Genomic DNA, 14,682 nt, shown 5'->3' on the forward strand with positions numbered 1-14,682 from the left:
CTCAATTTTTTAAAAGAGAATATATTTGTTTATAACTTTTGTTTTGTTTTATTTTTTACGAAAATAACTATAATTTTGTTGTCAGAGCTTTGTTATTTTATACTATAGGTTTGGGCAAAAATATAACATGAATAAATGAAAAGAACAAAAAAAAAAAGGTTCTAATGTGTTTGTTAATAAAACAAACCCAAAAAAAAAAAGAATTAAAAGAAAAAAAAACATTAATCTTGGGTGGGGAGTTGAACCCAGGAACCATGGGAGGATCAACACAAATTGCAACAACTAGTGTATATCTGCAAGCTCGGAAATTTTTAAGCGTTAATACTATATACTTACTCCAACCAACATCATAAAAATAAAAAATATTTGGGCCCCCAAATTTTGGAAGCTCGGTTCTGTAGAGCTGCTTGCACCCCCCAGGGTCCGGCCCTGTATTGAAAACAAACCTATAAATACAACTTCTATCATTCACAAATTCTTATTAGAACGAAGCAGTTGAAGCGGTAGGAAAGCACTAGGAGTTTCAAACAAGAAGTTTATCTCCTCATCCTTAGTCTCTAGTATATGTTTTATTTCTTTTGTAATTTATTTTTTGTTATCATGAATAACTAAACCCTATTGAGTAGCGTTATAAGATGAACCTTTATTTTATTTGTTGGATATATTTAATTTAAGTATTTTTATTCATTTATTCTATGAGTCCTGTTTTTATTATGCTAAATATTTAATGCTCTCACACAAAATAGATGCATCATAAAAATGTACAACATAAAATTATTCAAAAAGAGGATTGCTATTTACATATTTTTTTTTTTTTTGGTTACAGAGGCGAATAAAAGAAAAAAGAGCAACAGGAAAGAAAAAGAAAAAAGACCACCCAAAAAGGACTACTCTCTAGGAAAGAGAGTCCCAGTAGCGTCCGCTCTAAGGAGATTCAAGAGATCATTCGGTGGGGAAGGATGGTAAAGCAGCTCAGTATCTGAAGAGGCACCAAGTTTCGCCATGAAATCCGCACATTGGTTACCTTCTCTAAGGGTGTGGTAAACACTGACATTATTTTGCTCCAACAAATCTTTCACATCTTGAATCAAGACAGCGTAGACATGAAAACTCGAGTTGGGACCTTTAAGGAGGTTGAAACAATGCAAAGAGTCGGTGTAGCAGACTAGATCATCAATGTTTAGGCTTCTAGCCAAAATAAGGCCCTGATGGATAGCATAAAGCTCAGCATATAAGATGTCAGAGGAGTCAGGAATAAAACCGGAAAAACCTGATAAGTAATAGCCTGCATCATTTCGAATGACTCCACCATAACCAGCTCTCAAGGGGGTGCCCAGACAACTACCATCAACATTAAGGATGATGCCAGGATGATTGTCGTTGTTCCACTTGATGAAAATGTCATCTAACACAGTTCTTGGATTAGAATCAAAACAAATTTTGAAAGAATCCACCATGCTATGAATGTTATAAGAGAGGCGACAAAGAGGCCAATTCTCGTTACTTAAACACATAAGATTACGGTGGCGCCAAGCCCACCAAACAGTAGCGGAGAAGAGGAAATTGTTATGGCCTGAAGAGCCTTCCTTCAACCAATCAATAACATTCAAATTTGCAAAGAAGTTCACATCATTGAACCCGACATGGTGCCAAATGGTACGAGAGAAATTACAATCACGAACACAGTGAAGAAAAGTCTCATCTTCAAGGCCACAACGGGAGCAAAGAGGCGATGGAGCAATATTTCTATGGTTGAGCAAAAGAAGAGTAGGAACAGAGTTGTGACAAGCCAACCAATAAAGAAATTTAAGCTTTTCCGGAAGTTTTAATCTCCAAATCCAAGACCAAGGGGAGGTAGTGCTAGAATGAGTTACCATGTTAGTACGGGCCAGCAACCACTTGTAAGCACACTTGGTAGTGTAGACACCATTTATGTTGGAACTCCAAATAAAAACATCTTCAATGGAAGGATTAAACTTGAAATTCATGGTATTAATAAAATCAGCTGCCAATGGAGGGAGTTGAGAGTATAAGTCCCTAGTATGAGGACCATTAGTGGAGAGAACATCTCTAACAGTCAAGTGCAAATCATGGATGTCTATGTAGGGGACAATGGAGCCTAAGGAACCGAGAGAACTCCAAGGACAAAACCAAAAGGAAGAGTTACCTGATCCCGCACGCCAAGTGAAACCATCTTTGAGAGCATTTTTAGCATGTATGATAGAAGACCAAGTGGGTGAGTCCTTGGGGTGAGCTGTAGCATGGAGAATATTGTACCCAGAAACATACCTTTTGGATAGAAGATCCACCCAAAGCTTAGGAGAAGATTGGAGCATATCCCAAACAAGCTTGCCAAGAAGACATATATTGGTTTCCCTAGCTGATCTGATTCCCAAGCCGCCTTGATGCTTAGGGCGGGCAATTTTATTCCAACCAACCAAATGAATACCTTTGTTGTTGCTATCCCTCCAAATAAAGTTGCGGGTTGTTTGGTCAATGTTGTCACAAATACTTTGAGGGAGCCAAGCAATCTGCATATAATAGGAAGGGATGGAAGAAAGAACAGATGAAGCGAGAGTTAATCTTCCGGGTTTGTTTAACAACTTGTTTTTCCAAGATGCTAACCTTGTCTGCATTTTGTCAATAATGAAAAGGAAATCACTTCTCTTCGCTCTTCCTTTAATGATAGGAAAGCCCAAATATTTGTCAAGAGAGGTTGTGCTTCTTATGCCAGAGATGGAAGTGAGCCTATTTATTTTAGCCTGAGGGATACCTGAAGAATAAAAGGCTCGAGACTTAGACAAATTAATTTTCAAACCTGAGGCCCTGCTGAAGCGGTCAAAAGATCAGTGATGAATCGGAGCTGAGAATTTTTTGCTTTGGTGAAGAGAAGAACGTCATCTGCAAAGAGAAGATGAGATAATCTGGGCCCGTTGTTGGAGAGCTGAATGGGGTCCCAATCACCTTGAAGGACAACTTTGTTGATGGCAATGGAGAGCTTTTCCATGCAGAGAATAAACAGGTAGGGAGATAAAGGGTCTCCTTGTCTTAAACCATGAGTAGGCTTGAAAGGAGGCAATTTGTTCCCGTTCTAAAGAATAGAGAGCGATGGAGAAGTAACACAATGCATGATAAGTTTAATAGTGATGTCTGGAAAGCCAAAGTCCTGGAGGCAAGACTGAAGGAAAACCCAGTTAACATTATCAAACGCTTTTTCAAGGTCAAGCTTGAAAGCGGCAAAGCCCTTTTTCTTCTTCGACTTTCTCATGAAATGAATAATTTCCTGCAAAACAACAGCATTATCAAAAGTACCCCTACCTGGCAGGAAGCTGCTTTGGTAAGGGCCTATAATAGCATCCAGTAAAGGACGAAGACGGAGGACCAAGACTTTAGTGATGATTTTATAAACTATGTTGCATAAGCTGATGGGCCTGAAATCCTTGTAAGAAATTGGAGAATCAATTTTGGGAATGAGAGAAATTAGAGTATCAGAGATTGCCGGATCAAAATAACCTGTTAAAAAGGATGTTTTGACCAACTGGAAAATGTCTTCCCCGACTACATGCCAATATTGTTTGTAGAATATGGTTTGAAATCCATCTGGACCAGGAGCCTTGTAAGGTTTCATAGTGTTCAAAGCAGCAAACACTTCTGCTTTAGTGATAGGGTCAGTTAGAATTTTTTTACCACGATCATCAAGAGTTGGATGGTTGCCAGCAAGAAAAGGATGAGATGCATTCTGATTGTTGTTGCAGAAAAGATTTTTAAAGTAAGTTTGAGCCTCACTTTGAAGAATAGAGCTGTCATCTGACCATATACCATTTGGAAGCTGAAGCCTGTGAATTCTATTTCTCTTTCTTCTAATGATGGTTTGAGCATGAAAGAAAGAGCTATTTTTATCACCAAACTTGACCCATTGTTCTCTAGATTTTTGGTACCAATGCATTTCTTCCTGGAAAAGAATGTGATTATATTCATTTTGAAGTTGTTTTTCCAGCAAGACATAGTGGAGGGAATCAACTCTATCAAGGTATTGTTGGACACCTTTCAATCTTCTTTCAACATGCCTTTTCCTCTTGAAAATATTGCCAAATACTTCTTGATTGAAAATAATAGAGTGCTCCCTAACTTTGTTTAGGGCGACAACTGGATTGTGGTTAGATGAGTTCAAAGCCGTGGTAACTAAATCAGAGTAGGCTTCATGATCAATCCAAGCAGCCTCAAAGCGGAAAGGCCTAGGCCCTCTGGGTAAGGGGAGACCACCAAAGCGGAGGAGGATAGGATTGTGGTCAGAGTGGAGTCTGCATAACACTTCAACAAAGGCTTCAGGAAAAGCTAATCTCCAATCAACATTAGCTAGCCCCCTATCAAGTTTTTTGGAAAGAATACGGTGACCATTATTATTGCGGTGCCAAGTGAAGCGACCCCCAATAGTAGAAAGATCAAGCAGGTTGCAGTTGTCCATAAAATTAGCAAAGATGGCAGCTCTAGAGTGTTGGAAGATACCACCTCGTTGATCACTAGGGAGGAGAGTTTCATTGAAATCTCCAATGAGCATCCAAGTACCAGTAATGGAATGGGAAAGGTTGATAAGGTAGGTCCAAAAATTGTTACGGATGGTTTGGTTTGGGCTAGCATAAACACAGGTGCAGGTTGAGGAAGCACCACCAAGATTGATAGTGAAGGTTATAGAGAATTGGTTGGAGTCTGTGATGGTTGTAGTGGTTATAACAGTGGAGTTTTGAAGGAGCCAAATGCCTCCCGAGTGACCGTTAGCCTCAACAATGTGAACAGGATTATAGTTGTTGTTTGTCCAAAAAGTGGATAGTCTCGCATAAGGTACATGAGTTTCAAGAATGGCAAGAAAAGTAGGATGATACTTTCTAATCAAATCTTTCAGATGTCTTCTGGCATTGCTGTAACACCCCGTTTTCCCAACATAAAAATTTCATTTAAAATCAGAGTATTTTGATCACAACGGAATGTCACATACTTCATTTAAATCATAAAATGGATAATAATAATTATCCTTCAAATTCAACATCATGAAAAATCTTAAAACTGTTGCAGCGGAAAATAGTTCAACATTTAAAAGTCTTGGCACGCAGACCTTATTAAAAAATCTCATAAATTAGTTCATAAAAGAGACACGTAAGGAATAGAAGTAAAAGCAAGCCCCCGTCCCGTTACGTATCAGAGCACCTAGACACCAACTGAGAGTCCACTCATGAACGCCTCTAATCTTTATTACCTGCACATTACCCACGGTTGAGGCAACATATACGCAGAAGGGGTGAGATTTCATAATCAATACATTAAGCATATAATCCAATAAAATGCATTTAACAACTTAAACATTAATAACATGTCAACAATTAACAATCAGTATATTTTTCATTTCATAACTAATACAATCATCAAATATCATTACTAATTTTTATCACAAATCATAATCAACTTAACACTCAACTTGACGACACAACTCATCTTTGACCATGCAACTCTATCAACTCAACAACAACTTGACAACACAACTCATCTAGACCATGCAACTCTATCAACTCAACAACAACTTGACAACTTAAACATCATGAAACTTCTTGATATGCAAATGCATGTGGTACCAATCAACAACAAATGAGCATAATAGGCTCTTCAACGTGTGAGCACAAAGGCTGCCGGGCCTAAAGCCCCCAACTTTAATGAGCACAAAGGCTGCCGGGCCTAAAGCCCCCAACTTTAATGAGCACAAAGGCTGCCGGGCCTAAAGCCCCCAACTTTAATGAGCATGCAATGAACTCAAACTTCCAACGACTTAGACGACGACATGAACAACTCATACGACTCATAATCACGGACAACTTCTTAAAATTCCAACAACATAGACCGACTCATGCAACTTCAAGACACTAACAGTCAACAGCAGCAACCAGCAACATTTACATCGTAAAACAGTGTTTAAATAACATAACAACATTAAAGGGAATGAATCATAACCACTTATCATCATAAAGCATCTTAAATAATTCTTATACAACATCACTACTAATCTCAGTCACCTAAACAAACTTCTGGGACTTCTGAAAGCATCCTAAACAACCCTCTTTCTTACTTCTAAGATCAACTCATGACTACACGTGCGAAAGGATCGCATCAGAACAATTTTGGGCAACTAACGGCCTAAGTCGCAGTTGCGAGTAACTTTGCTCGCAATGGCGGGCAAAGCGTGCATTCTGGGTTCCTAAGTCTTTACTCGCAGTGGCGAGTTATTCTGCTCGCAGTTGCGAGCTTACAGGTCACTCGCAGTTGCGAGTTGCATTGCTCGCAGTTGCGAGTTCTGGGTTCTAGCTCGCAGATGCGAGTGTTCTTGCTCGCAGGTGCGAGCGATGAATGTCAGTACGGCCAGAAACCTAAAGATCACAACTTTTCACCTATATTCATGATTCCTTCATCCAAATAGCATCTAATTATCATCTTAAGTCATATCTAAGGTCTGTACACTAATTTTGCATCAATCTAACATCTGTTCTTGATTCATTCATCAAAATTGATCCTAAACCTAATTCTCAATTCTCACCAAAACTTAACCTAATCATGCTAAATTCATCCTATAGAATTATACCCTTAATAATATTGAAAATTAGTCTCACCCTTACCTGATAATAGCAGAATCGCAGCCCTCCTTGGTTCTTCTCTCTTTCTGACTTTTCTCCCTTTTTCTCCAAAAACGTACGTACTACTTTTCCTAACTTATGTCTGTCTATTTATCTCTCCTTTTTACTCTTCTCACTACTAATTGCTCATCTCACCACGCAGCCCAATCTTTAATATTTTTATTTTATTTCTCATATCTTATTTTATTTAATAATAAAATAAGTCATAACAACATAGCAATTTCACCACAACAAAATACTCCACATTATGCAGTTATAAATCATATAACCCACTCAACTTCATGAATCATAAAGTTCACACATATCAATCATGAAAATCACGTAAATCATATATATAAATATATTTTTAAATAATCGAATAATTAAGACGGGCGTTACAACTCTCCCCAACTTATAGAATTTTCGTCCTCGAAAATTTACCTCAAGCAAACAACTCTGGATAAGACTCCATCATCTTACTCTCTAGCTCCCATGTCAGGCTTTCACCAGTCGTTCCACTCCAAACAACTCTCACTAGAGGTATCTCCTTGCCTCTCAACGTCTTCATCTTGCGATCATCAATCCTCAAGGGTAAGGTCTCTACCGTAAGGTTGTCTCTAACTTGCACATCATCACTCTGAATCACATGGGATGGGTCTGGAACATATTTCCTCAGCTGCGACACATGAAACACATCGTGCAAATTCGATAAATGCGGTGGTAAGCCAACTCTATAAGCCACCGTGCCAATTCTCTCGGATATCTGATAAGGACCAATAAACTTTGGAGTCAACTTCTTTGACTTCAATGCACGTCCAACACCGGTCGTTGGAGTAACTCTCAAGAACACATGGTCTCCCTCTTGAAACTCAACGTCTTTCTTACGCTTATCATGGTAGCTCTTCTGTCGACTCTGCGACGCTTTCATCTTCTCTTGAATCATTTTCACCTTCTCAGTAGTCTGATGAACAATTTCTGGTCCTAGAACCACACTTTCACCGGTCTCAAACCAACACAACGGAGTCCTACACCTCCGACCATACAAAGCCTCGAAAGGTGCCATCCCAATACTTGAATGATAGCTGTTATTATAAGTGAACTCTATCAACGGAAGATGACTATCCCAAGTTCCACCTTGCTCAAGTACACAAACTCTCAACAAGTCTTCGAGTGACTGAATTGTTCTTTCCGACTGACCTTCTGTCTGAGGATGATAAGCCGAACTCAATCTCAACTTAGAGCCTAAAGCCTCTTGCAAACTCTTCCAAAATCTAGAAGTAAATCGTGGGTCTCTATCTGACACAATGCTCGAAGGAACACCATGCAGCTTCACAATGTCTCGAATATAAATATCTGCCAACTGAGCCACAGGAAAACTAATATTAATCGGAAGGAAATGTGCTGACTTCGTCAATCTGTCAACAATCACCCAAATTGCATCATTCCCTTTAGGAGTATTTGGCAAACTCGTCACAAAATCCATGGATATACTATCCCATTTCCATTCTGGTACATCTAACGGTGTCATCAACCCAGCAGGTTTCTGATGCTCTACCTTCGACTTCTGACAAATCAAACAAGAGTACACAAATTGTGCCACATCACGTTTCAATCCTGACCACCAAAACAGCTTCTTTAAATCATGATACATCTTTGTAGCTCCCGGATGAATGCTCAAGCTACTCCTATGACTCTCTTCCAGAATCATCCTTTTTATCTCATCATTGTCTGGAATACAAATCCTACCTCGGAACCTCAACACACCTTGATCATCGACTTTAAAGTCACCATCTTCAGTTTGATTACTAGCAACCAACAAGTCCACAAACTTAACATCAACCTTCTGTGCATCTCTAATACTTTTTAAGAAATCGTTATCAATTTTCAGCATTCCTAACTTAACGCTCCGAGACGACATTTCACAAACTAAGCTCATATCTCTAAACTGTTCAAGTAATTCAAATTCCTTCACTATCATAGCAGACATATGTAAACTCTTCCTACTTAAGGCATCCGCAACAACATTAGCTTTACCCGGATGGTAATTCAAACTAAAGTCATAATCCTTCAACAATTCGAGCCACCGTCGCTGTCGCATATTCAATTCTTTCTGATCAAACAAATACTTCAAGCTCTTGTGATCACTAAACACCTCGAATCTCGAACCATACAAGTAGTGTCTCCAAATCTTAAGGACAAATACGACTGCAGCTAATTCAAGGTCATGAGTAGGATAGTTTCGTTCATGAGTTCTCAACTGTCTTGATGCATAAGCAACAACTTTACCATCTTGCATAAGCACACCGCCTAAACCCAATTTGGACGCATCATAATACACCGCAAAAGGTTCATCAGGTTTTGGCAAAATCAAAACTGGAGCCGTCGTCAAACGCTTCTTCAATTCATTAAAACTGTTCCCACAATGAACATCCCACACAAAGGTTTTACTTTTACACGTCAACTGAGTTAACGGAAGTGCCAACTTAGAAAATCCTTCTATAAATCTTCGATAGTATCCTGCCAAACCCAAAAAGCTTCTAATCTCTGTAACTGACTTAGGAGTCTCCCATTGTGATACTGCTTCAACTTTAGATGGGTCGACTGCAATACCACTACCAGAAATAACATGGCCCAGAAAACTTACCTCGTTCAACCAGAATTCACACTTAGACAATTTAGCATACAACTTCTTCTCTTTCAGCACTTGCAAAACGATTTTCAAATGTTCTGCATGTTCTTCTTCTGTCTTAGAGTAAATCAAAATATCATCGATGAACACAACCACAAAGCGATCCAAAAATGCATGGAAAATGCGATTCATATACTCCATAAACACGCCAGGCGCATTACTCACACCAAAAGGCATCACCTTATATTCATAATGACCATATCGTGTCCTAAAGGCCGTCTTCTGCATGTCTCCATCTTTTACTTTAATCTGATGATAACCCGACCTTAAATCAATCTTGCTGAACACACGTGCACCCACCAGCTGGTCCATCAAATCATCAATTCTAGGAAGTGGATATCTATTCTTTATAGTTACTTTATTCAGTTGTCGATAATCAATGCACAACCTCATACTTCCATCTTTCTTCTTAACCAACAATACCGGCGCTCCCCAAGGTGAAACACTCGGTCTAATGAACTTCTTATCTAGCAATTCCTCCAACTGTTTCTTCAACTCAGCCAACTCAGAAGCTGACATACGATAAGGTGTCATAGACACAGGCTTCGTTCCCGGAACAAGGTCAATAGAAAATTCAACCTCTCTCTCCAGCGGCAGACACTTCCTGATGTGCCGGTAAGGTCAAACAACAATCTCTTCAGGAAAACTTCGGGAAATCCTCACACAATTTGCAACTTATCACTCATTTCTTGATTCTCAATAGGCAGTGACGCCATCAACGAAAACATCAAAATTCCATCACGTGCTAACTGTTTCAGCTGCTTAGTAGACAAAACTCTGCTCCACTTTCTTCTTCGGCGGAAGGAAAGTACACCGACTTACTAAAACAATTAATACGAACATGGTTGTACTCCAACCAGTTCATACTAGGGATTTCACAACAACAACAACAGGACAACTCCAATACAGTACAAAACTGTAATACGACACAACGCGACTCTACTACTTGGCCGGACGGACCGACCTGCTCTGATACCAATTGTAACACCCCGTTTTCCCAACATAAAAATTTCATTTAAAATCAGAGTATTTTGATCATAACGGAATGTCACATACTTCATTTAAATCATAAAATGGATAATAATAATTATCCTTCAAATTCAACATCATGAAAAATCTTAAAACTGTTGCAGCGGAAAATAGTTCAACATTTAAAAGTCTTGGCACGCAGGCCTTATTAAAAAATCTCATAAATTAGTTCATAAAAGAGACACGTAAGGAATAGAAGTAAAAGCAAGCCCCCATCCCGTTACATATCAGAGCACCTAGACACCAACTGAGAGTCCACTCATGAACGCCTCTAATCTTTATTACCTGCACATTACCCACGGTCGAGGCAACATATACGCAGAAGGGGTGAGATTTCATAATCAATACATTAAACATATAATCCAATAAAATGCATTTAACAACTTAAACATTAATAACATGTCAACAATTAACAATCAGTATATTTTTCATTTCATAACAAATACAATCATCAAATATCATTACTAATTTTCATCACAAATTATAATCAACTTAACACTCAACTTGACGACACAACTCATCTTTGACCATGCAACTCTATCAACTCAACAACAACTTGACAACACAACTCATCTAGACCATGCAACTCTATCAACTCAACAACAACTTGACAACTTAAACATCATGAAACTTCTTGATATGCAAATGCATGTGGTACCAATCAACAACAAATGAGCATAATAGGCTCTTCAACGTGTGAGCACAAAGGCTGCCGGGCCTAAAACCCCCAACTTTAATGAGCACAAAGGCTGCCGGGCCTAAAGCCCCCAACTTTAATGAGCACAAAGGCTGCCGGGCCTAAAGCCCCCAACTTTAATGAGCATGCAATGAACTCAAACTTCCAACGACTTAGACGACGACGTGAACAACTCATACGACTCATAATCATGGACAACTTCTTAAAATTCCAACAACATAGACCGATTCATGCAACTTCAAGACACTAACAGTCAACAGCAGCAACCAGCAACATTTACATCGTAAAACAGTGTTTAAATAACATAACAACATTAAAGGGAATGAATCATAACCACTTATCATCATAAAGCATCTTAAATAATTCTTATACAACATCACTACTAATCTCAGTCACCTAAACAGACTTCTGGGACTTCTGAAAGCATCCTAAACAACCCTCTTTCTTACTTCTAAGATCAACTCATGACTACACGTGCGAAAGGATCGCATCAGAACAATTTTGGGCAACTAACGGCCTAACTCGCAGTTGCGAGTAACTTTGCTCGCAATGGCGGGCAAAGCGTGCATTCTGGGTTCCTAAGTCTTTACTCGCAGTGGCGAGTTATTCTGCTCGCAGTTGCGAGCTTACAGGTCACTCGCAGTTGCGAGTTGCATTGCTCGCAGTTGCGAGTTCTGGGTTCTAGCTCGCAGATGCGAGTGTTCTTGCTCGCAGGTGCGAGCGATGAATGTCAGTACGGCCAGAAACCTAAAGATCACAACTTTTCACCTATATTCATGATTCCTTCATCCAAATAGCATCTAATTATCATCTTAAGTCATATCTAAGGTCTGTACACTAATTTTGCATCAATCTAACATCTGTTCTTGATTCATTCATCAAAATTGATCCTAAACCTAATTCTCAATTCTCACCAAAACTTAACCTAATCATGCTAAATTCATCCTATAGAATTATACCCTTAATAATATTGAAAATTAGTCTCACCCTTACCTGATAATAGCAGAATCGCAGCCCTCCTTGGTTCTTCTCTCTTTCTGACTTTTCTCCCTTTTTCTCCAAAAACGTACGTACTACTTTTCCTAACTTATGTCTGTCTATTTATCTCTCCTTTTTACTCTTCTCACTACTAATTGCTCATCTCACCACGCAGCCCAATCTTTAATATTTTTATTTTATTTCTCATATCTTATTTTATTTAATAATAAAATAAGTCATAACAACATAGCAACTTCACCACAACAAAATACTCCACATTATGCAGTTATAAATCATATAACCCACTCAACTTCATGAATCATAAAGTTCACACATATCAATCATGAAAATCACGTAAATCATATATATAAATATATTTTTAAATAATCGAATAATTAAGACGGGCGTTACAATTGCTATTGTTGGCCCCTCTAATATTCCAAGAGAGGATTGAATTATCAAAGAGAGCTTCCATAACAAAACTACCAGACAAGTGCAAAAATGATAGCACGGCTAAGTTATCATATCCTCCTCACCATTGGCAGGAGTCTCAGTAACATCAATACAATTCCCTAATTCCGCTTCCTGGTACATATTATTTGTTGGGTGAGATAGGAAATTGTTATCAGTTTCGTTGGTTTGGTAGGGGTTGGAATCCTCACTGTTATTAGAGTCAACAACGTTAGCATTTGGGTTTGTCTGACTGGTGGCATTTTTGTAGTTCGTGGAAAAATTTGGGGTAATTTGGTCATATTGAGGGTCATGGGTGGTGTGCAGCAACGTGGGGACCACGGGTTCCTTTTGGTTCGGCAGTGGAGGGACATGGTGTGACGTGCCAGCTTTTTGAGTGGGGATGTCATGATTATGTGATGATGATGATGCAGGGAAGGGTGATGATGGCGTGATGATGGGGTGATGATGGGTGTCAGCATGAATTGTAGGGGGTGGGGTCAGCATGATGATTGGGTCATGATGATAGTCATCATCGCTGCGCCGCCTTTTAGGGTCAGTTTTTTTGTGGGACCGCATGATGTCCTTATGATTGGGTCTAGGAGGGAGAATCTGATGTGATGGTGCAGTCTTTGTTGTGTGGGCCAGGGGGGACAAGGCAATAAATTTGTTTGATTTATTGGGGGCGGTTTTCAAGGCTGGCAGGTTTTGTTTACTGGTTGTTTTTTTCCTCCTTGTAACTAGGAGCCAATCACCATGTAGGTCTTGATTTTCATCATTAATAGCAATTATTTTTTCAGTTTCGTTTTCCTTTCTTTGCAAGGTGGGTCCAGTTTGTGTTTGGCTGCATATTTCTTGGTCAGGGTTAATTGGGTGTTGACTGAGAGTTGACTTTTGGGTGGGGCGCAAGTTTTGGTTGTTGGGGGGTTGTGACGCCGCTTCCGGCACAGTCTGGGTGAGAGGACAGTTCCGACCGAGGTGACCGTAACAACCGCAATTTGTGCAAATAAGGTGGAGGCCTTCATATTGGACCTTATACCAGTGACCATTAACCCAAATTTTTCCTACCACAGGTACTGTAAGGTCCACTTCGACACAGACTCTAGCAAATCTACCTCTTTCAATTTTCAAAGTATTTGTGTCTACCTTAATTGGTCTTCCTATTGCTGAAGCCATTGCCAATAGGAAACTTTCATCATAATAAACTAAATTAAGACCAGGAAAAAGTACCCATACGACGGTGCGATCGATTTTTGCATTAGGGGATGCAAACTCAGGAGACCAGTGAGAGACCGCTAAACAATGATCAAAAATCAGCCATGGCCCTCCAGTGATAATTTTTCCTTGTCAGCAGCCTGGTCAATCTTCACCATGTAGAATCCGTTATCATTATCCATGATTTCGAATCCGCCTTGCAATTTCCAGACTTTTTGTAGACGATCCTTCATAGTGTTGTAACCGAGTGTTTTCCCCAGGAGTTTAACAACAAGGGCATCTTTCCAAGGGGTACACAATTCTTGAAAAACATTTGGCTCCAGATGAATTTTAGGGAGAAGACGGTTGCCATTTTCGAGCTCAATACGAACAAGTTTCTTTTCTATCAAATCTTCTTTTTCACGAGGAGGTATCTCTTGGGTAGATCCCAACAGTTTTTCTCTAAAGGATGGCTTGGGGGTGGCGGCTTTGTGGGGGTCAGGGGGTTTTTTGGTCGGGTGGGGTGGAGGGTTAACATGAGCGGAGAAGACAAAATCCATTACATATTATTTAATCATTCATATTTCCTTTTTTGTGACTCTATTAAAAAGATGTATTCAAATTTTTACGTTCACATAACAAATATTTGGAAATTAATTATGAGTGGATATACGTAATACGTGGTGTGAGACTTTCTTTGCTTCCTAGCCATAGACAAAACAATGCCAAAAGAAATGGGACCGACCACTATGAAGTTTAAGTAAATTTCTTCGTCTTTGCTCGAAGAAGGAATAAGGAAGTTTCATCAGTAGAAATCTGTAGTTTCGAGGAAGCATATGGAAGTTTAATAAATTTAATTCTTTCAAGATTCCTTTGTTCAACAGAGCATTGAGGTAATTCCTTTTGCTGATTAGGACGATAGCACTTGAGGATTGATCTTGCAGGTAAAATTTAATTTATATATTTAAAAGTTTTATTTAATGTTTTTGTTT

General features: G+C 39.2%; 1 protein-coding gene and 1 pseudogene across 4 annotated transcripts in view; one reads left to right on the top strand and one right to left on the bottom strand.

Annotated features, from left to right (window-relative positions):
• Positions 1 to 14,682, top strand: part of LOC146904515 (receptor-like protein kinase ANXUR2) — a 29,690-nt gene that overhangs the window by 12,099 nt on the left and 2,909 nt on the right. Inside the window, exon 1 of one of the 4 annotated variants that reach the window (XM_085723394.1) lies at positions 14,430 to 14,634. The exons of 2 other annotated variants lie outside the window; for them this stretch is intronic. The gene's annotated coding sequence lies outside the window, so the exon portion shown is untranslated. Of the gene's footprint in view, positions 1 to 14,429; positions 14,635 to 14,682 lie in introns of those variants that run through there. One more of the 4 variants, XM_085723393.1, reaches the window with a different exon arrangement.
• LOC146904519 (uncharacterized) lies at positions 12,560 to 14,250 on the bottom strand (annotated as a pseudogene).

Source organism: Medicago sativa, chromosome 7 (genome assembly GCF_051527215.1).
Source record: "Medicago sativa cultivar Bolivia chromosome 7, Bolivia_mono, whole genome shotgun sequence".
Lineage (NCBI taxonomy): Eukaryota > Viridiplantae > Streptophyta > Magnoliopsida > Fabales > Fabaceae > Medicago > Medicago sativa.